The sequence below is a fragment of the Cajanus cajan genome, chromosome 6 (genome assembly GCF_000230855.2).
Source record: "Cajanus cajan strain Asha chromosome 6, NIPB_CcT2T_4, whole genome shotgun sequence".
Classification (NCBI taxonomy): Eukaryota; Viridiplantae; Streptophyta; class Magnoliopsida; order Fabales; family Fabaceae; genus Cajanus; species Cajanus cajan.
In genome coordinates, this window is record NC_138522.1 from 38,549,441 (window position 1) to 38,576,140 (window position 26,700).

General features: G+C 31.2%; 1 long non-coding RNA gene across 2 annotated transcripts; it reads right to left on the reverse strand.

Annotated features, from left to right (window-relative positions):
* Positions 1 to 362: 362 nt before the first annotated feature.
* Positions 363 to 7,624, reverse strand: LOC145958863 (uncharacterized). Of its 2 annotated transcripts, none has more exons than XR_014434409.1 (5): positions 4,170 to 7,624; positions 2,910 to 3,782; positions 2,577 to 2,830; positions 1,190 to 1,930; positions 363 to 1,067 (listed from the first exon to the last, which is right to left on the reverse strand). It is a non-coding gene; the product is annotated as an uncharacterized LOC145958863 (long non-coding RNA). The 2 variants fall into 2 exon arrangements; XR_014434408.1 differs by having other exon boundaries at positions 1,190 to 2,476.
* Positions 7,625 to 26,700: the final 19,076 nt, after the last annotated feature.

Below are 26,700 nucleotides of genomic sequence, written 5' to 3' on the forward strand. Positions count from 1 at the left end.
TTAATTTTTCGTTTAAACACTTGTACTCTTGAGTTAATTGTTTGATGACCAGTTGTGAATCACCTCGAATTGATACGTTCTTAGCACCTAACTCTTTAAGAATTTTGAGTCCCGTTATTAGTGCTTGATACTCGGTTTCATTGTTCGAGTATCCTTTATATGGTTTAAATGATAATTTAGTCGGGAACCCTTCAGGAGAAATAATTAAAAGACCTATCCCAGTGCCTAATTCGTGTTTCGAGCACTACAAGAAAAAATGATTTTTATGATGATAATATTTGTCACTATAACCTTAAAAAATCGTCACTACATATATCTTGTGACGAAATTTTGATTTGTCACCAGTCGTCACTAATATGCGAGTCACTATTTCATTAGTGACTATTTTCTACATGTCACAAATAAAATATTTATTGTGATAAAAATATCGTCACTAGTACTCATACACAATAATGACAAACTCATGTTGTCACAAGTATACGAGACTATATAGTGATAATTTAATCGTCACTACTAAAAATTAATAATGATAATAATAATAATAATAACAAATTATTATTATTATTATGCTATTAAATGTCAATTTTTTGTCACTGATTATTAATTTTAATCGATAGAATTTTATGACAATTTTTTTATAATAATTTATATTGTTTGATTATCACTATTTATTTAATTTAAAAATAGTGCACTCGTCACTTTTTTAAATGTTAAATTGAAAATGAATTAAAGTAAATACATGATTAAATAATTCAAATATAACATTAATATATATATATATATATATATTTATATATATAATGCAGTACATGTACAATAATGAACTAAAATACAAAAATATTTATTAGAGTAAATGCATCGGTATTGGACACAAGTTAAAACACTAAATCACTAAATATAAATGAACCATTACATGTTTAATAACAAAAATTGAAACATAATAACAACAACATTTTAAATCCAAAATATCGTATATTAAACTATTACAACTACTAACATTTCATAAATTTTAAATTAAATAGACTATTCTCCAAGTAAAAAGGCAACATCTTCATGAATTTCCAGTCCTGCAAATAAATATAAGAAAAAATATGTAGAAAAATAAAATAATTGGTGTTTTTTTAAAATTTAATCATATATAAGTTATTATAAAATATTAATTAATAAAATATTTATAAAAAAAACTTACATTTTTAACTTAAGCACTTGAGTCAGTAGAGTCTATGGCATCACATTTCTCCTAACAAGTTAGTTATTTGACGCTTCACTTCATTCTCAACATTTTACTTCATTTGCTCTTGTTGAGCATCAATCAATTCTCTTTGAGATTGCAATTCAATTTGTAGTTGAATATTGGTCTCCTCTTGCTTTTTAGTAATATCAGTCAATTTTTGCACTTTTAAATCTAAATTATTTGCTCGATTTTGAGCATTCTCAAGTTGATTTTGAAGAAATTATTTTTGTGAAAATTTCTTAGTTATTCCTGAACTGCCAACACCTATAGAGTGATTTGGTTTTCTTCCCAAAACAATGGCAAAGTCTTCCACCAATGGTACAGGGGCCTTTGAAATATTTTCCTGATATGTATCACTTACATTCTTCAAATCTTCCTATAAAAAATATATAAAAAAATTATGATGTCATTAAAGTTTCACTATACTAGTTCACAAATAGATATTAAAAAATTGCATAAAAGCATTATTACTAACTATCAACACATAAAGAAAATTGCAACTATATATAATATGTCACATACAACATATATAATTAATGTTTTATATTTAATAACAACATAAATTCTATAAAATATCTTTTTACTTACCATAATTTGTTCTCCATTTGGAATGCACCAAGTCCTATTAGATCTCATACGTGTTGCTTTCCAAACTTCCATAGCGTTTGGCCATTCATCAGCTTTGGATTCTTGTTTCTATTAAAATAAAATAATAAAATAATACAAGTAAATTAATGATTAAATTATCAAAAATAAAATTTAGTGTTGAATGACTTTATAAATTTGCAAACCTTACATTTATTGATATCTTATTCTATATGAAAATAAAAAGGGCAATTGTTTTATATAATGTACAAAGAATTTTACATGAAATATTACCATTTCAAATGTCTTTTGCACAATTGATTTTGTACCGGTAATTGATTTCATCTCTTGCTTGCTTCGATTAACTTTATTTTTTAAGCTCCTTTCTTGCATATGAATAAAAATTATTTATAATCTTATAAATATAAAATTATAACAAATAAATTTAAACTCAAAATATTTAAGTAATTTTACCTGAAATTTTAAATCACTCCACTTATTATTGATTAACCAATTCCAATCATCAGGAGATACATTTTTTGGTCTTCCCTTCTTTTTGAGATATAGTTGATGTAAATGATAAAGCTTATTTTTGTATTGAGATTGAATTTGCTTCATTGCATATTCCTTAACCTCACCAGATAAACTTAATGCATCCTATGTCACATGAATATTATAAGAGAAACAAAAACAAAACATTATCAAATGAAGTTTAAAAATATAAATTATGTTGAATGAAAGTAATAACCATACTAACCTTCATATGTTTCCACATTTCATCTACATCATCTTTAGCTATTTCACTCCAACTATTAACTTGCAAAGGAGCTTTCTGGCGTATACAAACTTGTGCCTCTGACTTAAAATATATTGCATGTTTTCCACATATCTTATAAAATGGTGGAGGAAATTGAATATCAATATTTTTTCCTTTTGCCATAAGCCTTTCTTTTTTCTTTTTAAATTTTGCATTAATTGTATGTCCATGTCCTTTCCTTATGGTATGATCACCTAAAATAAATAAGATAAATTAATAGTATTTTATAATAATATTATTTTATTTTCTCCTAAAAAAGTGTCATAAAAGTACCTGAATTAAATTCAACTTGTTCTACATTCATAGTTTCTGAGGCTTGAGCTGTCCTATTGAGTTGAGACTCATTCACTTGTTTCTCAACGTGTGTAAATGGACCATTAGAGACTCTTTTAGAATTCAATCTCAATGGTCTTATCACCTATCAATTAGAATAATTAATTATAAAAATTAAAGGTAAATACAAATTACATTATTAAATAAGTAAAAAAGAATGTCATATCAAATTGATGAATTGTCTGTGCATTTCAAGTATCAATCTAAAATGATAAGATTTGTCTAAAATTGGTGTTCTCTAAGAACTACAAAGTGACTATCCATACAAAGGTTTTTAAAAAATTTTGTATGAGCATATAAGATTATGAGACACCATGCTTAGTTGAAAGACTATCATCAATAAACTTGTAAACTATAAATTTTAGGGATTAGTAATATTTGATAGGAAAAGTTTTTCCTAAATGCATATGTTATTAACTTAAATGATTAACAAACTAAATTACTCTAATACAATCTACCATAATTCAATAACAAAATAATGCATATTAGAATTACAATGAAAAAAAATTTCAACACTTGCCTTTCTTTTTCGTGACCCAAAAGCATTTTTAACAATAAAATCATTATCGTTGTTATCTTCACTAGAAAAATTTGATCCAAGTTCTTCTTCATCTTCAAGTATGTAGTCTTCATCATCCTTTTCAACTTTCTCTTTATCTCTCTTCTTAGAATTTTGAATCAGACCCTTAAAAATGGAGGAGATTTGGGGCAACCCAAGAGCCTCTAATCTTGTTCTATTTTCTGCAATTTTTTTCATCCTCTGCTCCTCATACTTGAAAGTTTCAAGCTTTGACATTGTTTTTCTCTTCTTCACTACAAACAATAAACCTTTCAATATTAGATATATTAAGTTTATATTAGCATTTAAGAATCCAATTGGAACAGTAAAAAAAAATCAATCTTTGAAATTATTGATTCTTCTTTTTCCAATTGTACATTATTTTTAATCATATATCACAATCTTTGTTAATCATTTTGTGATAGGGTTTAGTTATTAGTTTACTGTCTAGAGAAACTTATTACAACAATCAATAGAAGGGAAATTGATGATGACCTAATTACAATAATCAAGAGAATTGAATTGTGAAAGAGAGAATGATGATATAAAGAAAATAAAAATACCGTACAATGTTTCTGATTGCAAAAGGCGAACCAAACTTTCTTGACAAGAGGAAAAAGAGAATAAAGTTGGAATGTTACCTTAGATTTTTCCACGCTCTTCGTTTTCTTCAACGTTCTTGATGAGAGAGAAAATAAAAAGAAAAGTGGGAGGTTACCTAAAATCTTTTTCCTTCCCGCTTGTTTATCAGTGTGTCTCCTGAAAAATAAGAAAGTGGGAGGTTACCTATTCACGCTTGTTTATCAGTGTGCAGTGTGCCTCGTGAATTTGTTTTAGGTTAAGTAAAAAAGTTAAACAATAAATAAATAAAAAAATAAAAAAATTATAAATAAAAAAATAAATTTTAATTCCTTAAAATAAGGATATTATTTATTATTGTTTTTATTAAATAATTCAAGATTATGTTATATAAATTAAATTTTCATAAAAAAAAATAAGCTACGCATTTTTTCAAAGACCTAAGATTACAAATTTCAATAATTAATTTTATGTCATTAATATTTTTTGTATTTATTATAAAAGTTGATAGAAAGATTAATAGTAGTTGAAATAAAAAACATTTATTAGTGTGTCTCAAAAGGTATAAATTTTAAAGTTTTTATAAAATATTTGCAAGTTTGTCATATTGTAAAAGTTAATAATTAATTTTTTAATTCTCAAAGCAATATAATTCAAACACTAATAATATTATTGTATTACATATATTAAATAACATATTATCTACTAATAATATGAAGAGAATAAGTTGTGCAGTAAGTACTTCCCTCCAACATATTTCTATATACAAATTTTATAAAATAAAATTAAAATTCTATTTTTTATAAAAATTATATAATAGAATAACTTATTAATACTATACTGGTATCATAATACATTAATCATATTAATTTTAAATTATTGTAATTAAGTAATTAAAAATTTATATAAAAATAATTATAATTATATGCTAAAATATAATGAATATTAACGGTAAAAATATCACATTAACATAGTGAACAACGTTTGCAACAATTTTCTCCCTAAAATATCATAAATAGTAGTTATAAAAACTATTATTTATTTTTTTAATATAAGAAATGTAATTAAACATAAATTTATATAAAAGTATTAATTATTTCAGTTTTAAATTATTTAAAAAAAATAATATATATATATATATATATATATAATATAACATTAGTAAATATACAAGAAATAACTTCTTCTGCAATTATTTTTCTCAAAAATTCATTAGTTACATTAATTTTAAATTATTATAGTTTTTAAAGTAAAAACAATTATAAAATTTACATAAAAATTAATTATTAAAAACAATTACGGTTATATGCTAAAACTAATGAATATTAACGAACAAAATGACACACATTCATAAAGTGAACAATTTCAGGAATAACTATTTTTTCTTTAAAATATAAAAAAAAAATTATAAAATTATTATGTATTATGTTAATATAAGGAATATAATCTATTAATTTAACAATATAAAGGAAAGATGTTCTTCAACAACTTCCTCAAAAGCTCTCAAAAAAAAACTTTTTTATATAAATTTTAATTATAAAAATAAAATAAAATAATACAAAAAGTATCATAAAACATTAATTACATTATTTTTAAATTATCATCATTTTAAAGTAAAAGTAATTATAAAATTTACATAAGAATAATAATTATTATTACTATTATATGCTAAAAAATAATGAATATATGCAAGAAACAACTTCTGCAACAATTCTTTTTCTTTAAAATATCAAAAGAATAATTATAAAAATTTCTATTACTAATATATTACTATTAGGAAAAATATGTTTTAGAAAGAAAAGTCATATCAAGTAGTCAAATTGATGTCAAGATATGTATATACTTAGGTTATCATTATCTCCTTCATATGCTAACATTTCATTCAAATATAGGCTATAATTTCTATAAAAAAAATGTTCAATAATTTATAACAAGTTAATTTATATTTATTTTTTAATATTAGTTTTTACTTATTCTTAATATAATTATACTTTGCATATATTTTTGTTGTCAATTTTTATTTACAAAATTAATTATATATCATTTTATCTAATTTACTAAAATAAATTGTCCATAGCATGAGGATTAATATAATATATTAAAAAAATTAGAAGGTGCAAAATGATAGGGGCCAGGATTCTCCTTAACTTTCAAGTAGGTCCTTCCTTATACACAACAATAATAAAGTAACACCATGAGGGCAACACATTCAGATGCTCCAACCTTAACAAAAAAATCTAGTTGCATATTAAAAGAAAGAATGTATGATTTATAAAAGAAAATAAAACACAAAAAAGGTATGTTTTGTAACAAAAGAGAAAGAGAATGAAAAGTGTGTTTTGTAACAAAATAAAACATGAAAGGTTTGTTTGGTAACTAAAAATATAAGGAAGGTATGCAAATTTCTAAAATTTTAATTTAAGAAAATCATTTTAAAATGTAAAATAATTTTAAAAATATTTATTCTAAAATATCCTAAAAATATTCTCATCACTTCCATTCAAGATAATTATTTTAGTTATACAGAGAAAATAAGTTAGTTTAATTTTATTTGATATTTTTTTAGAGTTAGGTAATAAACTTTAAAATATTTATTTATTATAATATTTTAATTCATAATATAAATATTATGTGAAATGGACAAACTTAAATATTATTAAGTAAATAAATGAAAAAGACTATCTAATTAACAACTAAAATAATCTTATTTAAATTATTTGATTTAATTATCATTTAGATAATATTTGTTATATTTTAACATTTTTTATTAATAGAGATAATGTTATTATCTTAATTTGGATAATGTTATCATCATAGATAATTTGTTAATAACAGTTTTTTTTTTCAGGTTTGAATGTTCTATATATAGTCATGATAAGTACATGAGAATGCATAATATTTTCCTATACTATAATTTCAAGTCTGAGTCATTGATATGCAGTTGGATTGAGTACTTGAAAAAAGATATCTATCACAAGAGGAAGATTGTTTTAATTGTGGATTCTACAAAAAAAATATATATATACAAAGGTTAGTAAATTTTTTATTAAATTTGACATTTTAAATTGATAATATATGTGTTATTTGATCTAGCTTTTTTGCTATATGGTGTGATGCATATTGACATGTTTCTCTTTGTTCATTGTCTTAGATGATTTGGTAATTTAAAAATAAAACAAAAAATCAATTTTCTAAAAGAAGTATTGTGTCTTGATTTAATTTTGAATTTTATTTTTGAAAATAGGTGATAATAAATAATAAAAAATAATTTAAATATATTTCTTTTGGATTTAAATAAATTATTCTTAGAGAATAAAAGTAAAATAACATTTTATTTTATTTTAAATTAATTTTGTAAGGATTGGTCAACAAATCTTTTTTTTTCATTAGAATTTTGAAACAAACTTACAAAATAAAAAATTTGAAAAGATAAAAAAGCTTTTAATCTTCGTAAGAAGAAAATGTTTTGATTCACATCAAACTCTTTACCTTAATAGTTTTAAATTTTGTTGTATGAGATAATAAAATAAAATATTTTAAAAAAATGTTAGTTTAATTTTTTAGGATCAAGTTAACTAGTACAGCATAATGAATGGAAAAGAGTGTTATAGATACCAAAGATTCTAATTGGCTAGTTGTTGTGAAAACAAAGCCTCGAGATTTGTATGACATGCTCGAGAAAGCCATAGATGAGGCTTGTCAAGAAAATGAAGATATGGACTTGATCCCCTTTACATCTAATGCTCTAGATAATGAACAAGGGTTGTCTTTAAGTAGGAATGACTTAGCTCAATCCACATCTAATGGAAAACCAATAGTACCGGGAGAAGTTGTTGACAATATTGATGAAGAAAGTGACGACGAGAATATTCATTTAATAGAAGATGAAGAAAGTATTGATATTGAGGAAGATGATACTGATGATGATTATTATGTTTAGTATTTTTTTAATTACAAATTATGTTTATTGTATTGCAAATTTTTGCATATATACGAGTCTAGCATTATAATTCAATTATTTTGTTTTGGGTATAGATTAGATTTAAATTTTTATATATAATATTATAAATCTTCTAGAGTATTTATTTTGAAAAACTTTTAATAAAATTAAAAATTTAAACTATTTAATTTATATTTATAACAATGAATTGATAGAGATGATAAATCAAAAATTTAATTTGATATATAAATATTAAGAGATAAATAGCTTGGATATAATTAATATGCTAAATTTATATTTATAACAATGAATTGATAGACATAATAAATCAAATATTTAATTTGATATATAAATATTAGGAGATAAATACCTTGAATATAAATAATATACTAATATATCAAGATAACTATAATTTTAACTATGTATGCAATCATAAAATAGTACTTATAGTATAATGATATTATATAATAACAAAAAATATATTAAGTATAAAAATAATGTTTTAAAATTTAAATAAATATTCTAAGAAATAATATATAATTTAATTTTTACTAATAATTAATATAGAGGAAAATTGATTAGAACTAGAATAAATTATTTGATAGGAATTTAGTTGATAAATTAAGTATTTTAAATTATCTAACTATAATCTTATCAAAAATTTACAATATGATCTTAATATTTTTGTATAGTTAATAACTGACTTTAAATTTAATATGAAAATATTATGATATAATTAGTTAAGATTTTAAATTATTATTTTATGAATATTTGATAATCAGAAAATAAAATAAGAAAAATACAATTTTTTTAAATTTTATACTAATTTTTTTTTTATAATTTAAAACTTTCACTTAAAAATATAAAATTAACTTTAGTTTAGTGGTTATTTTCTTCTTTTAACTTTATAATAAATTATATAAATAAATAATTTTAAATATATTAATTATATTTTAAATTAAGATAAATAAATATATTAGGCTAATTATTAATAATTTATTTAAAATATTAAAATTTAATTTATAAATAAATATGACTAATATTTTATCACGGCTGCGTACACAAGGCATGATTCGAACCCTTGACCTTGTTTAAACATGGATCAACCCCTATCGTTGAACCACACACTTGGGGTTCAATTATAAGTATTTATATATAAATAAGATTTAATATGTAATAAACAAGCATTTATAATTTTATAAATTATATTATTAAAAATTATAAAATAAATATTTTAAAATATATAAATTATTATTTAAAGTTTTAAATTTATTAAAAATAATTTAAATTATGTCATAATATTAATTTTAAATAGAAATCAATAGATTATTAATTATAAAAGTAAGTATATAGACAAATAAATATTCAAAACATAAATCAATGATGATAGTAAGTGAAAAAGGTCATGTTCAAACCATGATTTATAGACAATATATTTTTTTAATATTTATCTATTTGGTCAATTCAATTTGTGTTTCTCTATTTTTATATTAGTTGAGTTAATTTTTGAGGGCTAGAAGGTTAATTGGCCACTAAATGAGTATATTATAGAACTAACTATTTTAATTTGATTTTTATAACTTGCTAATACAATAACAATAAATATTCATAGAAACACTTCATATTTTTTATGATGAATAATTTGTCACTTGTAATTAAAAATAAGTCATAATTTTTATAATAATCAATCATGAATTAAAATATTTGTGACAAAGTTAACTTTTTTGTGACAAAAACATTTATATATATAATAAAATTTGTATTAGTGACGATTTTAAGTTAAGAAAACAAAATTTATAGATATTAGTGTCAAATTTTTGTGACAAAGATATTTTAGTCACTATTAATAATATTATAGTGACAACTTATTTTTTTTGTCACTATTGTAAATAACACTAGTGACAAAATAAAATTTAGTCACTAATAATATATTATTAGTGACAAGTTTTACTTTCATCACTAACAATAGTCACAAAAAATCACATTTCTTGTAGTGGAGCCATCGAAAAATAATTGCCAAGGCTTAGTGATTAGGTAAATAACTTCTTCAGTTTCTTTCGAGTGATCTGCAAGAAAGTCTGCAATTATTTGACCTTTAGTTACTTTTAACGGCTCGAAAGTTAACGAATATTCAGTTAACGCAAGTGCCCATTTGCCAATTCGAGAATGTAAAACAGGTTTACACAACATATACTTAATCACATTACTTCGACAAAATATTACAACATTACAAGACCTAATGTAATATTTCAACTTTGTACAAGCAACATAAAGACTTAAACATAATTTCTCTAAAGGAGTATATCTAATTTCTGCCCCTACTAACATTCGACTTAAATAATAAATGACTCTTTCGATGCCATTATCATCATCTTGCGCCAGCATGCCCGCAATAGTCGAATCGCTAGCTGAAATATACAACTTCAGTTGCTTCCCTTTAGAGAGTGGTGCAAGCACTGGAGAATGAGCTAAATAAACTTTGATTTCATCGAACGCTTTCTGGTGCTCTTCATTCCATCGAAATTCTTGCTCCTTTTTTAAACGTAAAAGAGGAGAAAACACTTTAGTTTTACCAGACAAGTTCGATATAAATCTTCTCAGAAAGTTTACTTTACCTAGGAGAGATTGAAGTTCTTTCTTGTTCGATGGAGGTTTAGTCTCCATGATAGCTTTTGTCTTGTTTCGATTTACTTCAATCCTTTTCTGGTGTATGACAAACCCCAGAAATTCTCCTGTTGTAACACCAAAAGCACATTTTAGTAGATTCATTTTTAAACCATGTTTTCTCATTCTTTCGAAAGATAACTTTAAATGGCTTAGGTGATCCTCCTTTTGTTTCGACCCAATAATTATATCATCAATGTATACTTGTACAAACTTACCAATTAAATCATGGAATATTAAATTCATTGCCCTCTGATAAGTGGCACCTGCGCTTTTTAATTCAAATGGCATCATCACCCATTCATAGATGCCTAAAGCACCTAGACATCGAAAAACAGTTTTCGATACATCATTAGCTGCAATATAAATTGGTTATATCTAGAATAACCATCAAGTAAACTCATAATTTCATTACCTGCAATAGCGTCTATCATAGTTTCAGCAATGGGTATAGGATATTCATCTTTGGGAGTTGTTGCATTAAGATCTCGAAAGTTGATGCATACTCTGAGTTTTCCATTCTTTTTTATAACAGGCACGACATTCGATATCCACTCAGCATATCTTGAAGTTCTGATGAACTTCGCTTTCAGTAATCTCTCAATTTCTTCCTTGATTTTTTCGATTACTTCAGGAGCGAACCTTCGAGGGCTTTGCTTCATAGGTTTCTTTCCTGGGATCATGGGTAGCCTATGCTCTACCAATTCTCGATCTAATCCTGGCATTTCATTGTAATCCCAAGCAAAGCAGTCTTTATATTCATGCAAAACTCGAATTATTTCCTCCTTCAACTCCCCTTGCAAGAACTTGCTAATATAAGTTACCTTTTTATTTTCGACAGTTCCCAAGTTAATTTCCTCGAGTGGATCTTGAGATTCTAACTTATGTTCTCCCTTGGTTGCTCTTTCGAATCCCAATGGTGAATCATCGAAAATACAGTCTAACTTGGGTTCTAGCTCTTGCTTTTTACCTTCTTTAAAGTTTTCGACCTCCTCGTCCAATCAGTTTCTATTTTTTCTTCTGTTTGTTTCAAGACGATCTGGTCCCTTCGTTTTTTCTCTGTTTTTTCTTTTTCTTCCTTCTTTTCGACTTCGAAATCCATATCTTCCTTCTTTTGTTTTTGTTTTTCTTCGTTCTTTTTGACCTCGAAATCCATTCCCTTTTTCTTTTTTTGTTTTTCTTCGGCCAAAGTGGCCGTGCTATTTTCATCATCCTTGACTTCATTGGTATGTACCTCCCTGCCTTGTCTTTCTTCGGCCATGTAGGCCGATATTCGAGCTAAGAAGCTCGAATAAGGATCTCCATCCTTCATTCCTCGATTGGAGCCGAATCCTTTTCGGCTCGAATTATAAAACCTTTCTTCACATCCCAACAGAAAGTTTTCTTCACTCATTCTTCCTCATCCATCACTCCAGAATTGTAGGCATCGAAAGGCTTGGTCTTTGCAAATGCTGTCAATTGTTGATCAGCAAAATACATACCAACTTCATACATTTTCTGGTCAGCCTCGAGAACCTCCAACCCCTCATCATCGTTCCAGAAGAAGATCTTTTGATGCACCGTGGAAGGGACAGCTCCTACCCCGTGAATCCATTCGCGTCCCAATAACACATTGAAGTTAGCCTTCGAGGGGGTTACTATGAACATGGTAGTCCTTTTCACCCTCCCGATCTGCACATCAAGCAGAATCATTCCTTCAGGATGTGAAGACTTTCCCGCATAGTCCGAAATCAATATATTATGAGGCTTTAGATCGGCCATGGACTTCCCAAACCTCTTCAGCATTGTCCTGGGCAAGATGTTCACAGCTGCACCTCCATCGACCAACACTTTATTTACTTCGTGACCTTCAATCATCAAGGTCAGTAATAGAGGTTTAAGGTGTCCCTTCATCTCTTTGGTGGGGGAATCAAAAACAGCTGAATTGAACTTCGGGATAACCCTCGAGATTTGATTAACCCACACGATCTTGGACTCGTAATTCGGGTCATCGAAAAAGTCTTCCCGATAAATATCCTCTTGTTCATTGACAGATTCCATTGCTCCCGCATACTCGGAAGGAAGAATGGAAACTATCCCACAAATGTCCTCTAAGGAATCATCAAAACCACTCTCGAAACAATCAGTGATCAAGTCTTTATCGTCTTCGATGAACTTTCGAGAGGATTCCCCTTTTTGAGGTACAGGAATCGAAAACCGGTTTCCTCGGAACCCATCAAATGTAGCTTTTCGCATCCGTTGCTGCCTCCTCCACTGAGTTTTGGTTAAGTTATTGAAGGGCTGTTGAAAACCGCGCCCATAACTTCCAATTGAAAATCTCCCTGGACCTGCAGACATATTCGAGGGTTTCCCAGGGTTTCCTTGCACTAGGTTCCCAGCATAGTTCATCACCTGTTTTCCTCGACCCATTGGTCTTGGAGGAGCATTCCACTTCCCTACTGGGACGTTTGCATTCGGCACAAAGGTATTGCCGAACTTCGACAAATTGTACATCTCCATCCTACCCATAGGGGCGTTATATTGAGGCATGTGAACCTGCCTCATGGTCAACCCAGCATACGACCCAGCAGTAGATTTAGCCTTCTCACGAAGCTTCTCGACTTTGTAGTTCTTCATCATTTCTGACTCCTCGAATGCCTTAGCCGCAGCTCTATCGAAGACAACACTGCATCGAGGACACAACATAACCTCCCTGTCAACTTCTTTTTTCTTTGACAGAAATTCAACCAAACTATCTCCCTCTTTTGGGTAGATAGGTTCCTCTTCCTTGGCGAAGTCGTCCATCAGTTCTTCGAGTTTCTCATCAGAAATAGGTTCGATATTTTCCTCATCTTCAACACTGACTTCAACCATATTCACTCCCATCGAAACTGGCTCCACATATCCAGTATGGGCAGCAAATGGATCAGTGTCCACCTTCATTTCCTTTTCCTCGAAAGCAAGGCGACCATCAGTAATCGCTCTCTCGATCAAATCCCTTAAACGTACACAATTATTAGTCCAATGCCCATACATATTATGATATTTACAAAATTCCTTCCCTTTTCTTTGCTCGAATGGAGGAATTTTATGGTTTTCTGGGAGTACAATTTGTTTATCTTTTAATAAGATATCAAATATCTTATCAGCCTTAGTAACGTTGAAACTGTATCTCTTGGTCGAATTTCCTTCTATACTATCTCCTGGTTTTAACATTTGACACTGATATGTAGGACCAGGGCGCAACTCTGCTAGGTTGACCTCAAAATCTTCACTCTAAATCTCATAATTAGGATCGTCACTTAATTCAAAATTTTCTAGATAGGCCACTTTTTCCATTCGAACAAATTTATCAAATTTTCTTAATCTTTCTTTTTCTAGCCTGATTTGTTCGATCCTTCTTACCTTTTCGGCTAACTGGTCCATATCTCTCAACTGTTCATTTACTAATTTTTTACGTATCGAGAAATCTAACCCTATTGCTGCAATCCTAACTAATTCATGTTCAAGTATATTAGTATAACATCGAGATTTTAATTGCCTGAACCTATTTAAATAGTCATCTAAAGTTTCATGGCTTTGTCTCTTAATGTTCATTAGATCAACTATACTAACTTTCGTTTCTTCTCTGAAGAAATGTTCGTGAAAACTACCTTTTAATTGAACCCAAGTGTGTATCGAATTAGGGGGCAAGGTTGTGAACCATGTAAAAGCGTGCTTAGTTAACGAACTTGGAAAATACTTCATCTTTAAATATTCATTGTTCGCTAAATCCCCACATTCGACTACATACCTAGCTATATGTTTGACTGTAGATTCGGTTAATTCCCCCGCGAATTTTGAAAACTTTGGGACTTTTGTTCCCCTAGGCAATTCTACTTGAGTTACGTAATCTGGGAAGGTTGACACAAAATAAGGACGTTCATTTCGACCTACATCGAATCCATGTCTGTTTAATATCCTTTCTACTATTTGATCTATATTGTCATTAGGATTCCTATTAGGTCGACCTACGTTTTGTCGAAAAATCCCATTCCCATCTGGATTATCCATTTCATTCAGATTTGCACTCATGGCTCTCGAGGGTGGTTCCTCACCTAATTTATCTCCTATTTTATTTATCAATTCATACAGAGGAGTCATAATATTATGCATTTGGGTTGACAACAAATTGACCATGTCATGATTACTATGGTCCATCTGTTGTCGAAGAGCCATCATGGCTTGATTGCTAATACCAGTTGGTACGTAACTACCCTCTCGAATCAAAGACCCTTCCTGGCTTGTCCCTACATGTTGATATGGGTCTTGCATGACAAAACCCAAGCCATTCGGTCCAGGATTGTACCCCTGTGGGGATATGTGCATTTGTGGATTTGGTCCTAAGTAAGGTACTAGCATTTCGACATGTACAGGTTGGGTATTTCGCCAATTCTGTGGCATACCCCAGGGATATTCCCTAGTGACGTTTGCTAGTTCCTGAGTAACATTTGTTTGCCTAGCTGTATTTTCGAGTAACACAGGGGAAGATGCTGCCCCCCTGGTCACATTAGTCACATTATCAGGGCTAGGGTTTGCTTGTTCTACATCTACGTGATTATTATTGTTCGTGTTTGTTTCTCTCTAATTATTAGATGTAGACATGGTTCTTCCACTCCTAAGTCTCATGCAACATGCATACCTAAAACTAGCCCAATTATGTTTGTAACTTAAAAGTGTCCCACCGGGCGTGCCAATTTGTTTATGGTGGAATTAGTTTCTGGGTTCTTTATATTCGAACTAGCACGTGCTTCGTTTCAATTTAGGTATTAAAATCTTACGAAGAATAAGAGATGGAGTAAAAAGACTAGCAATTACTTGTTTCCAGATATTCATCAATAATTAACAAGCAATAATGTTCATGCATATAAACTCTCAAATAAACTGAATGAACGACACAAATATTTGCAATACAAATCATGTTCACATCACTTTAAAGAGTTACAATTTCGCTTGTAAAGATATTTGACTAAGTGATTAAAAGAAGAAAAGACTACTAAACTATCTCCTAATCCTAAAAAGAGAAAATAAAAGTGGCCGAGAAGTGGTCATACCTAGAAACAGTTCCTTGCACGAAAGCCATATGCGCAGGCAGTGAGTGCTTGAGAGTTCAAGTATGAGTTTTCCGACCTCCGTGAAGGTGTACAACTCTCATATTTATAGAGTTTAATCACGAGCAGTTCATTTCGTGCGAATCATCGTGGGCGAGTATAACTGTTATCCACTACTTTGCTTACGCAGGCTCAAAAGATAACTTCCCATAACCGTTTCTCCCGCGAGCTTTTACTTCTTCGACCCGCTTTTGCCATAACCGCTCTGATGTAACCATATAAGGAACCAATAACCTCTCCACTATCTTTCGAGTATGTCTTTGTTTGACTTGAACCAAACTCTTTTTTGACCTTGAACCTCTGTTACTGGTACGTGTTGACATTATAATATTTTTCGAGAAACTTCAGACACTGTTTTCGACTCATAGAATTTTCGAGCGACCCTAGCAAGGCTATATCATCAAATGATACGTGTGAACTTCAAAATATACATATAGACTAAATACACAAACAATATATGCAAATTATACATTTGAATTACAGTACTAAAAAAAAAAGCTATACTAGTTTTTTTTCTCTTTTGAAATACGGCATAAATATGTGTATAATTGTTTTATTGTTGATTGCGTTATTCAATATAACTTCTACACTCTTTATTAGGGATGGCAAATATACCCGTACTCGCGGGTAATACCCGAACCCGTCCTGACTTTGACGGGAAATACTCGGTTTGACCGGGTACGGGTAAAACCCGATACTTTAAATCGGGTACGGGTACGGGTACGGGTATGTACTTACCCGCCCCGTACTCGTACCCGTACCCGTCCTCGTTTACATTTTTAATTTAATACCCACTTTTAATTTAATTATATTAAAAAAATTTAATATTTTTTTATGTGTGATTATTTATTATAAAATGATATAAAAAAATAACTTAATTATAATTATAATATAATAAAAAAATAATTTAAAAATATCATATTTTTTATAAAAAAAATAAAAAATAAAAAAATTGACAGGTACGGGTACGGGTATACCCGATACCCAACAGGGACGGGGATGAGGATGAAAATCACATGCCCGACGGATACGGGGATAAGTTTAACTTGCGAGGACAGGGACGGGTATCATAAAACCCGTACCCGACCCGCCCGTTGTCATCCCTACTCTTTATACATATTGAGAGAGAATAATTTGACCACTAAGATGAATTTTGCTATCGCAATTGTCAACGGTAAGTGTGAACGCGTATAAAAGGGTTCTAGTTTTCCAATTCATGTTTTCGCTATGTTTCACACTGATTGTGGACTTTTCGGTACATGGTATCTGTTTGTGTGACCGAAACTAGAGAGAGGAAGTAATTAATGAATAGAGATTTCTCCTGCAGTCATTGGAATTTGTGTGTGTAGTAACCTTCGCTTCCTTTTTTTGCGTTTGGAGCAGATATTCCTTTAGTTATGGTAATAGTACATTCTAAAATCTAAACAAACCTAATGCCCCTTCTGTTTTTCACTGACACATCTCCAATATGGTTGTTTTGTTTATACATATGATGATGTTTGCTTGTGGTGATGGGTTGTTTGTATTTAATATAGGAAAATTATTATGTGACATATGAATAGTTCGTGGGTTATTGCTCAATGTGGTGTCTCTACGTACGCTATATGATGCAGATAAGTTAGTCAAATAGATAAGATCAGATTTTTAACAAAAAAAAAAACAAAAAGAAGTGGAGATAGCATATCTAACACGATCGCTTTTTTAGCGTATGAATGATGTAATCGTGATTTTGCTTAATATGATATAGATAGTAGAAGAAGAAAAAATAATCATTTGACATTTACGACCTATTACTTAATAACTTTACTCTATATTTTACATTTTAAAGGATTTCGTTTAACTTCAAGTGTGTGGTTCAGCGGTAGGGATTGATTCACGCTTAAGTAAGGTCAGGAATTTGAATCCTGCGTATGCAGCAGCGTTAAATTTTGTGGCCAGTTATTTCATTTTTTGAGGTGGCTCTTTCCTAGCGAAGAGATTAGTCACTGCTATCGGCGGTGGATACTCCAAGAACGAACAAAAGAAAAAAGGATTCCATATTTTAAGGACGAAAGAAAAAAAGACTCCGTTTATGTTAACAGAAAAGAAAAATTTGAGAAAAATATTTGACCAATCGCACATGTATTTTAAAACAGATAAATAAATAGTCAAATATTTCAATTCTTACAAGTTACTTGAATATATGCGGGTGTTACATTATATGCTTTCAACTTTCAAGAATATATCCGGTGCATAAGATCGATAGTAGATAAATTTTTATCGGACTTTACTTACAAATGGATTAATTAATTTAAGACAAAATTTTAAGATAATGAATTTAAAAATAAATAAATTTATTTATTTATTTATAGTTATTTATGTGGGTGTTACATGATTATTGCTTTCACCTTTCAAGAAAATACTGACATTGGTTGAGAATAGAATTTAGGTTTGGATTGGATACCAGAATAAAGCCGGCAAAAAATGGGGGAGCCTTTGTACAGCATTCGAATTTCCATTTTTCCATACGAACTTGCTTTGCTTTCATGACTGACTAAGTCACAGAACTTTTGACTTATTACGCCCATTATCCATTTCTTTCACTGCTACACAAAGGGATTTCAGATTCATACCCAATTAACATATTCATATGGATGGACCATTAATTAATTATATATAAAATCCTTTGTCGAGAACTTTTTTTTGTTTTAAACGCCGAAAGAGGCATTTTTACCTCTCTTTCTGTCCCTCGGAAAATTACCTGAATTATCATAAAAAGATTAGCGTGAAAATCAGTGAAAGCGAGTTTGGATGACTGAATGAAAGCCACCACCACCTCAAGTGGGTCAATTCTCATAGTGTAGCACTTTACGCGGGTTTCAGAGCCTCGTTTTTGGCATCACTCACGAAACAGAATTATGGGGTTTTGTTCCTGGGACATTTACGACAATGAAGGAGGAGAAGAGAAGACATTGCACACAAAAAGTAGTTCGTGTTAAGACGACAAAACACGGATACATAAATAGTGACCCAAAAGAAAAGAAAGACTAAAAAAGCAAAGAGCATCTCGATCTCTATCCATGGTTGGAGTTGGAGGCCTCAGGAGCAGGGGAAACCGTCTTGGAACCCTTGTTAGCTGTGGCCTTCAGCTTCTGCTTCACTTGTTCGTACATCATCTTCTTCACAGAGCGTCTTTCCGCCGGAAAGATGCTCCCATTCTTGGGTTTGTGCCATGGCTCTGTTTCCTCACTACCCTTTCCTCTCTTTTCACCTTCCATGGCCTCGCAACCACCCCAGCCAAGCTCACTGTCTATGCAGGGGAACTGGGATCAAGTGGGGGCTTAAATAAAGAGACTTTGCTTTCAATTTTTATTTCCAAATTCAATAAAATAAAATAAAATAAGAGTTTGAGTATGTGTTAAGAAAACATTTGTGCGTCACTTCACTCCGCAAGGTAATACTTTTTTAATAAAGTTATTAAATATTATTATATAAAATTTATTTATTGATGTTTTTATTATTAAAAATATTATATTAAATTTAATTAATATTATATAATTATTTTAATTAATCATTTTTAAATATGTTATTGGTGATTTAAGAAATTAAAATAAAATTTTTAAAAATTATAAAAATTAAAAATAATAATTTTAAATTTGAAAAATTAAAAATAAATTCACCTTGAATTTAAATTTAAAGATTAAATACATTTTTAAGTTTTTAAAAAAATTAAATATTATTATATTATGCCACGTGGCAAGTGTAGGCTTACATTATTTGTCCGCATTAATGATGGAACCGACCGCATGTGATTTAATGGTAGAAATTGGCACCTTAGTATACTTCCTGTAATTGTCTTTCGCATCAAATTCTCATGCCATTTAATTTAAACTTCACAGTACTTAATATTTATGTTTTGCATTTATTTCTCTCTCCATACTCAAATACTCAACGTCAATTTTAATTGATTTTATCTTATTAAAGGTTATTAATTGCGAAATATTTTTTTTCAATTAAAGTTCTATTTGCAGTGACTTTTTTAATTTTCATATTAAGTTCAATACTAGATAAAGAGAATTGTGATATTACAAAATTAATTTTATTATTAATCTGTTGTGTTAGAAATGTTGTAATACACCATGAGCATATAGGTATCTAGTAGGTGAGAATAAAGATTAAAGTTATTGCCAACACGAATATGAAGAGAAATACATTTTTTTTTAAAATGTAATTACGTATAAAGACAAATATTATATACCTATCCATTATCATCTCTAATTGAAACACCCCGAATTCTACACAGGATTTGAAGAAATTGAATTAAATTTCAATTGTGAATTTGATTTTCCAACACAAATTTTCACTTAAACAGTGAAATATAATTTGATACGAGAACCACTTAGGTAGATTAAGTGCTGCTGGAGTCCAATTTTGTGAGAAAAAAAATCATTGCACATAGTCAAAAACATGTGTGAATTATAGTGTGTATATAACAACACTATATGTCATATACTTAAATTTTACTATATACATAACAAGATCTTCTGGAAATTTTGACTATTTGTCATATACTTCACATAAGATCGAATATGGATTTGGGTCTTATTCTAAATTAATGGCAGGCAAATTTTCAGCACATAAATAAAGGTAAAGAAACTATCTGCTCACTGGTTATTGGCGTTTAGCTTCATTCAAGTTTGAACTTTGACCATATTCAATCGTTCACACCTTTGATCCAATCAAAGGGGAAAAAAAAATGTTGACCATCTTTACTGAATTCAGACATTCATTTGATGTCACATGTATTACATTAAGAAGTTCATCCCAATAACAAAAAATGACATTATTTTATTAATAGCTAATTAATGTAATGTAGTGTACAAAATGCTAGTTATTATCTCATAATCATGTATAGTGTGTGTGATGCCTACGTCATTATTAGATTTCACTTCAATTCCCACTAAGCAATTAGCTGGATTTGACTAAAGATTCAAAAGAATTAGAAGGATGGTGATGTCACCAGTCTCCTACTTTCTTCCTTGACCGAGGAGGCCCTCTCTGAGACACTCAGTGCTGACACTGCTCAGGATATTTGGAATGCTCTGCATACTGCCTATGCTTCACGCAGCAAGGCTCGTGAACTGCGCCTCCGTGACGAGCTTCAACTCATGCGTCGTGGTTCCATCTCTGTGACAGAATATGGAAAGAAATTTTGCACTATTTGTGATCAGTTAGCTGCTATTGGTGCTCCTATTGCTAATGATGACAAAGTACACTGGTTCCTTCGTGGTCTTGGTCCCTCCTATGCAAATTTTTCCACGAGTCAGCTTGATCAGGTACCTTTGCCTCGATTTACTGATATTCTTTGTAAGGTCGAAAGCCATGCTATTTTTCAGGCATCTCTTGAGGAACCAACACCCTCTCAGCCAGCTGCCTTCTATGTGAACAATCAACCTCGCTCATCTGGCAATCAGTCGTCTCGCAGTGGTAACCGTGGACATTCCCATGATGGTTCTAATGGTGGTAACCGTGGCAATTCTAATGGTGGTTCTCGTCAACGTCGCAACAACTCTGGTCGTCGCAACACTTATGTCCCTCGATGTCAGATTTGTCGTGAACAGGGTCATTATGCTAACAAATGTCCTGTTCGCTGGGACCGGTCTTCTGAGTCTGCTAATTTGGCTCAAGCATTTGCTGCCAGTTGCTCGGTGGACACCTCAAACCAGTTAGATTGGTATATGGACACCGGTGCCACATCTCACATGACACCTTCTTCGTCTCAGTTGACTGATTCCCAAAATTATAATGGTACTGATCGTGTTTTTGTGGGTAATGGGACCTCTTTAAATATTACTCATGTTGGTTCTCGTTCTTTATCACATATTGTTCCTTTGTCAGATGTTTTGGTTGTGCCTAATCTAACTAAAAATCTTGTATCTGTTAGCAAACTGACTCATGATAATCATGCTAAAGCTATTTTTGTGGATGACTCCTTTGTTATTCAGAACCGAAAGACAGGCAGAGTTCTGGCAAGGGGACGATGTGATCAAGGACTCTATGTGATGGATCAAGGACCACAAGCGTTGCTTACTACTAGTTCTTCACTGCCTCGTGCCTCTTTTGAACTTTGGCACTCTCGTTTGGGACATGTTAATTTGATGTTATTAATAAGTTAAATTAGCAAGGTTATTTAAATGTTTCGTCTATTTTGCCTAAGCCAATCTGTTGCACTACTTGTCAGATGGCTAAGAGTAAACGTTTGGTTTTTTATGACAATAATAAAAGGGCTTCTGCCGTTCTTGATCTTATTCATTGTGATTTATGGGGACCCTCTCCAGTTGCTTCTGTTGCTGGATATTCTTACTTTGTTATTTTTGTGGATGATTTCTCTCGTTTTACCTGGTTTTATCCATTACGACATAAATCAGATTTTTATGATGTGCTTGTTCGGTTCAAAGTCTTTGTGGAAAACCAATTTTCTCGATTTATTAAAGTTTTCCAAAGTGACAATGGCACCGAGTTCACGAATAACAAAGTACATGATTTATTTGCTTCTTCTGGTGTGCTTCATCGGTTCTCATGCCCGCATACTCAAGCACAGAATGGTCGGGTTGAACGGAAACATAGACATGTCCTTGAGATTGGTCTTGCAATGTTGTATCAGTCACATGTTCCTACTCGTTATTGGGTTGATGCTTTTAGTTCTGCGGTATATATTATTAATCGTGTTCCCTCTCAGGTGCTATCCGGCCAGATTCCATTCACACTTCTATTTCAAGTTGTGCCTACATATGCTAATTTTCATCCTTTTGGTTGTCGTGTGTTTCCATGCTTGCGCCCATACATGAAAAATAAATTTAGTCCTCGGAGTTCTCCTTGCATATTTTTGGGTTATAGTAGTCATCACAAAGGATTCAAATGCTTAGATCTGACCACTTCCAGGATTTATGTGTCTCGCCATGCTCAATTTGATGAAACTTGCTTCCCTTTTGCAGGTTCTCCTTCTTCTAGCATTGATCTTATGGTTTCTTCATTTTATGAACCAATCACAGGCTTCAAGTCTTCTTCGATGTCTGCTTCCTCTAGTCTTCCGACGAGACCACCACCAGTTACTACCTTGTCGTGTCCATCATGTGTTTCCTTGGATGCTGCTCTGGCTCCCCATCTTGCTCCACCTGTTGCACCTGCTTCATCGGAACCTGTCTCTCCTCCACGAACTCCATCCCCAGCATCGACCTCTCCTATAGTGTTGCCTGCTTCTTCTGATGCTTCTATTCAACCAGCCCCGGTTGCTGTTCGTATGCAGACTAGATCACAGAATGGCATTTTTCGGCCTAATCCGCGTTATGCCCCAGCTCATCACCAGCCTACTGCTCTTCTCACTGCTTTGCATGTTGCTGCTGATCCCAAGGGTTTTAAATCTGCCATGAAGCATTCTCAATGGTTGGCAGCAATGGAGGATGAGCTCTCTGCTCTTCGTAACAATCATACTTGGACCTTAGTCCCTCGTCCATCTGCTCCTAATATTGTTGGTAGTAAATGGGTTTTTCGTACCAAACACAAAAGTGACGGCACTATTGAGCGCTTAAAACCGCGTTTGGTGGCTCAAGGTTTCACGCAAATTTCAGGTTTTGATTACTCACTCACTTTCAGTCCAGTTGTCAAGGCTACTACTATTCGTCTTATTTTATCACTTGCCGTGCTTAATGGCTGGCCACTTCATCAGTTGGATGTAAAAAATGCTTTTCTTCATGGCCACCTCACTGAAATTGTCTATATGGAACAACCTCCTGGCTTTGTTGATCCTCGTTTTCCGACTCATGTCTGCCGGTTGAACAAGGCTCTCTATGGGCTCAAACAAGCGCCCCGTGCTTGGTTTCAACGTTTGAGCTCTTTTCTGATGCGCTCTGGTTTTATTTGCAGCAGGACTGATCCATCCTTGTTCTTCTTCTATCGCGGGCGCATCACTCTCTACCTCTTGGTTTATGTGGATGATATTATTCTTACTGGAAGTGATGCCCCCTTTCTCACTCAATTTATTGCTCGTCTTAATGCTGAGTTTGCAATTAAATATCTAGGAAAGCTTGGCTACTTCCTTGGTCTTGAGATCACTTATACTGCCGATGGTTTGTTCTTGGGACAAGCCAAATATGCTCATGATCTGCTTTCCCGAGCTATGATGCTTGAGGCCAAACCTGTCTCGACCCCATTGGCTGCCGGTTTTCATCTTGTCAGTGATGGAGTGGCTTACTCTGATCCAACTCAGTACCGCTCTTTGGTTGGGGCCTTACAATACTTAACCATTACTCGCCCTGATTTATCATATGCCGTCAACACGGTAAGCCAATTTCTCCAGGCTCCTACTATTGATCATTTTCAAGCTGTCAAACGTATTCTCCGTTATGTTTGTGGTACACAACATTTTGGACTTACGTTTCGCAGCTCACCTTCTCCCGCGGTTCTTGGTTATAGTGATGCTGATTGGGCTCGCTGCACGGACACTCGTCGGTCTACCTATGGCTATGCTATCTTTCTTGGTGACAATCTTTTGTCTTGGAGTGCCAAGAAACAACCTACTGTTGCCTGCTCTAGTTGTGAATCTGAGTATCGGGCCATGGCCAACACAGCTTCTGAACTTGTTTGGTTGCTCAATCTCCTTCGTGAACTTCGTGTTGGGTTGTCTGCGACTCCTCTCCTTCTCAGTGATAATCAAAGTGCATTGTTTATGGCTCAGAATCCTATTGCTCATAAGCATGCTAAGCATATTGATTTGGATTGTCACTTCATCCGTGAGTTAGTTGCCTCTGGTCGCTTGGCTGTTCGCCATGTTCCTACTTCTCTACAACTTGCTGATATTTTTACAAAGGCGTTGCCTCGTCCGTTGTTTGAATTGTTTCGATCCAAGCTTCGTGTTGGTCTCAATCCAACGCTTAGCTTGACGGGGGGTGTTAAGAGCTAGTTATCAGGACTAATATCCTACCATTTATTCTCTCATTATTATGATGTAATTTCCTGTTTTACATTGTAATCTTTTTCTTTAAATCATATTGATTGCCTCACACAAATTGTGGTGAGATTTATCACATCTTACACTTCTCCCTATATATTTATTTATGTTAATTGCCTTATGGTTCATGCTTAACTGTTCAAAATGTCAATGTTGATAATGCTGCTCTTACCAATTGTGAATTTAGATTCCAAAATTTATTTAATCAAGTTTTATACCATACATTATATATCGAACTGATCGTATTTATTACCCATGGAATTCTTTCCCTTTGCTGTTCTACAGTGTCACTGTTACGATCGAAGTCTATGTACCTGTTATCAAATATACAGATGTTTCAAACTCACTTAATTCTAGGTCCCGTTATGGCCACTTCGGCCTAAATAAAGACATAAATTAAACATGTTGAACTCTATTGAATTAATAATTAATTTATTAATCTTTATCAAATATATACGTACAGATGTTTTACACTCACCCTTCTAGGTCCCGTCACTTCGGCCTAAATAAATATATAAAGAAAAGTAAACAAGTTGATCTAATATTTTGTGTTGATTTTTCACTGAACTCTTTTTGACTAGAGATTTCATTGACTCGTAAAGTATCTTCTAGCCTATTGACATGATTTCAAGATGTTTAATTTGTCCATTCACTGACGCAGCTATAGTGTGTAGATAACAAATCATTATGAATATTATCAACAATGAAACCTAGAATCATGTTTTCAACAAGGAGGAGCAGCAGCAGAAGATCGAGCACCCTAGTTCATTAAGAGAATGATATTGGGTACATCATCTTATTTTGTTAAGAGAAAACGATGGGAAAAATAAAAGTAAAATCAAGTTTTCTTTAATTAACAATTTCAATATATAAGCGTCGAGAACAGTCATTGGTTGATTAAATTATTGTTAAATTAGTTTATTGTATCCAGTGTTTTAAAACCCGGACCGACCCAGCCGGTCGGACCGGTTGGACCGGGAACCGGTGGTCTAGCCGGTCCGAATCTGAAGTTGGATGCAGTCGACCCGTTTCAAACCGGATTGAATCGGTCAATTTTCTGGTTCAACCGGTGAACCGATGGGTCAAACCGGTTCAACCACTTTTTTTTTCTTATTTTTTTAAAAAAATTTTAAGGGACCATAAATCATAAAAATAATAATGAAAATTGAATCTCTTAATGAAAAAGCAAGGAGTCTTATTAAATATAAAAATGACTACTTGTTCTAATATATTTGTTTGCAATATATACAACTTAAATAACTTTTATAGTATATTATTAATTTTAAATTATATATTTAATAATGCAATATCTATGTAAATATTACATATATTATTTTATGATATTAATTGCAAGCATATTATATATGTACATATTATTTATATTTTTAATTTGTATTAATATACCGTTTAACATGTAATTTTTTTATGTATTTTTTTACAAAATAAAAATAAAAATAATTTTAAATAAGATAGAAAAATTAAAATTTAAAATAAGATATAAATTTATTAAAATTTATAAATATAAAATATATTTAATATGAATATTTTTTAATAAAAGTAAATAAAAATCGAGTCATGCGGTTCAACTAGTGACCCACTGGTTCAACCTTTGACCCACTGACCCAGTACCTTAACCGGTTCGATGACCGGTCCGATTTTTAAAACTATGATTGTATCACATCAAATGTTGGTGTGGTGAGACCAATTAATGAGATCATGTCACCCATTTTGAATTTGTCAAAAGACACATTGAACATGCGAAAAATTCCCTATTCTATGAAGCAAATAATTAATGTTATATATCTGGAAGCCTAATCTTAATTAAACAAGAATAGAATTCCATTCACAATCCCCCACACCCCTTTATTTTTTCA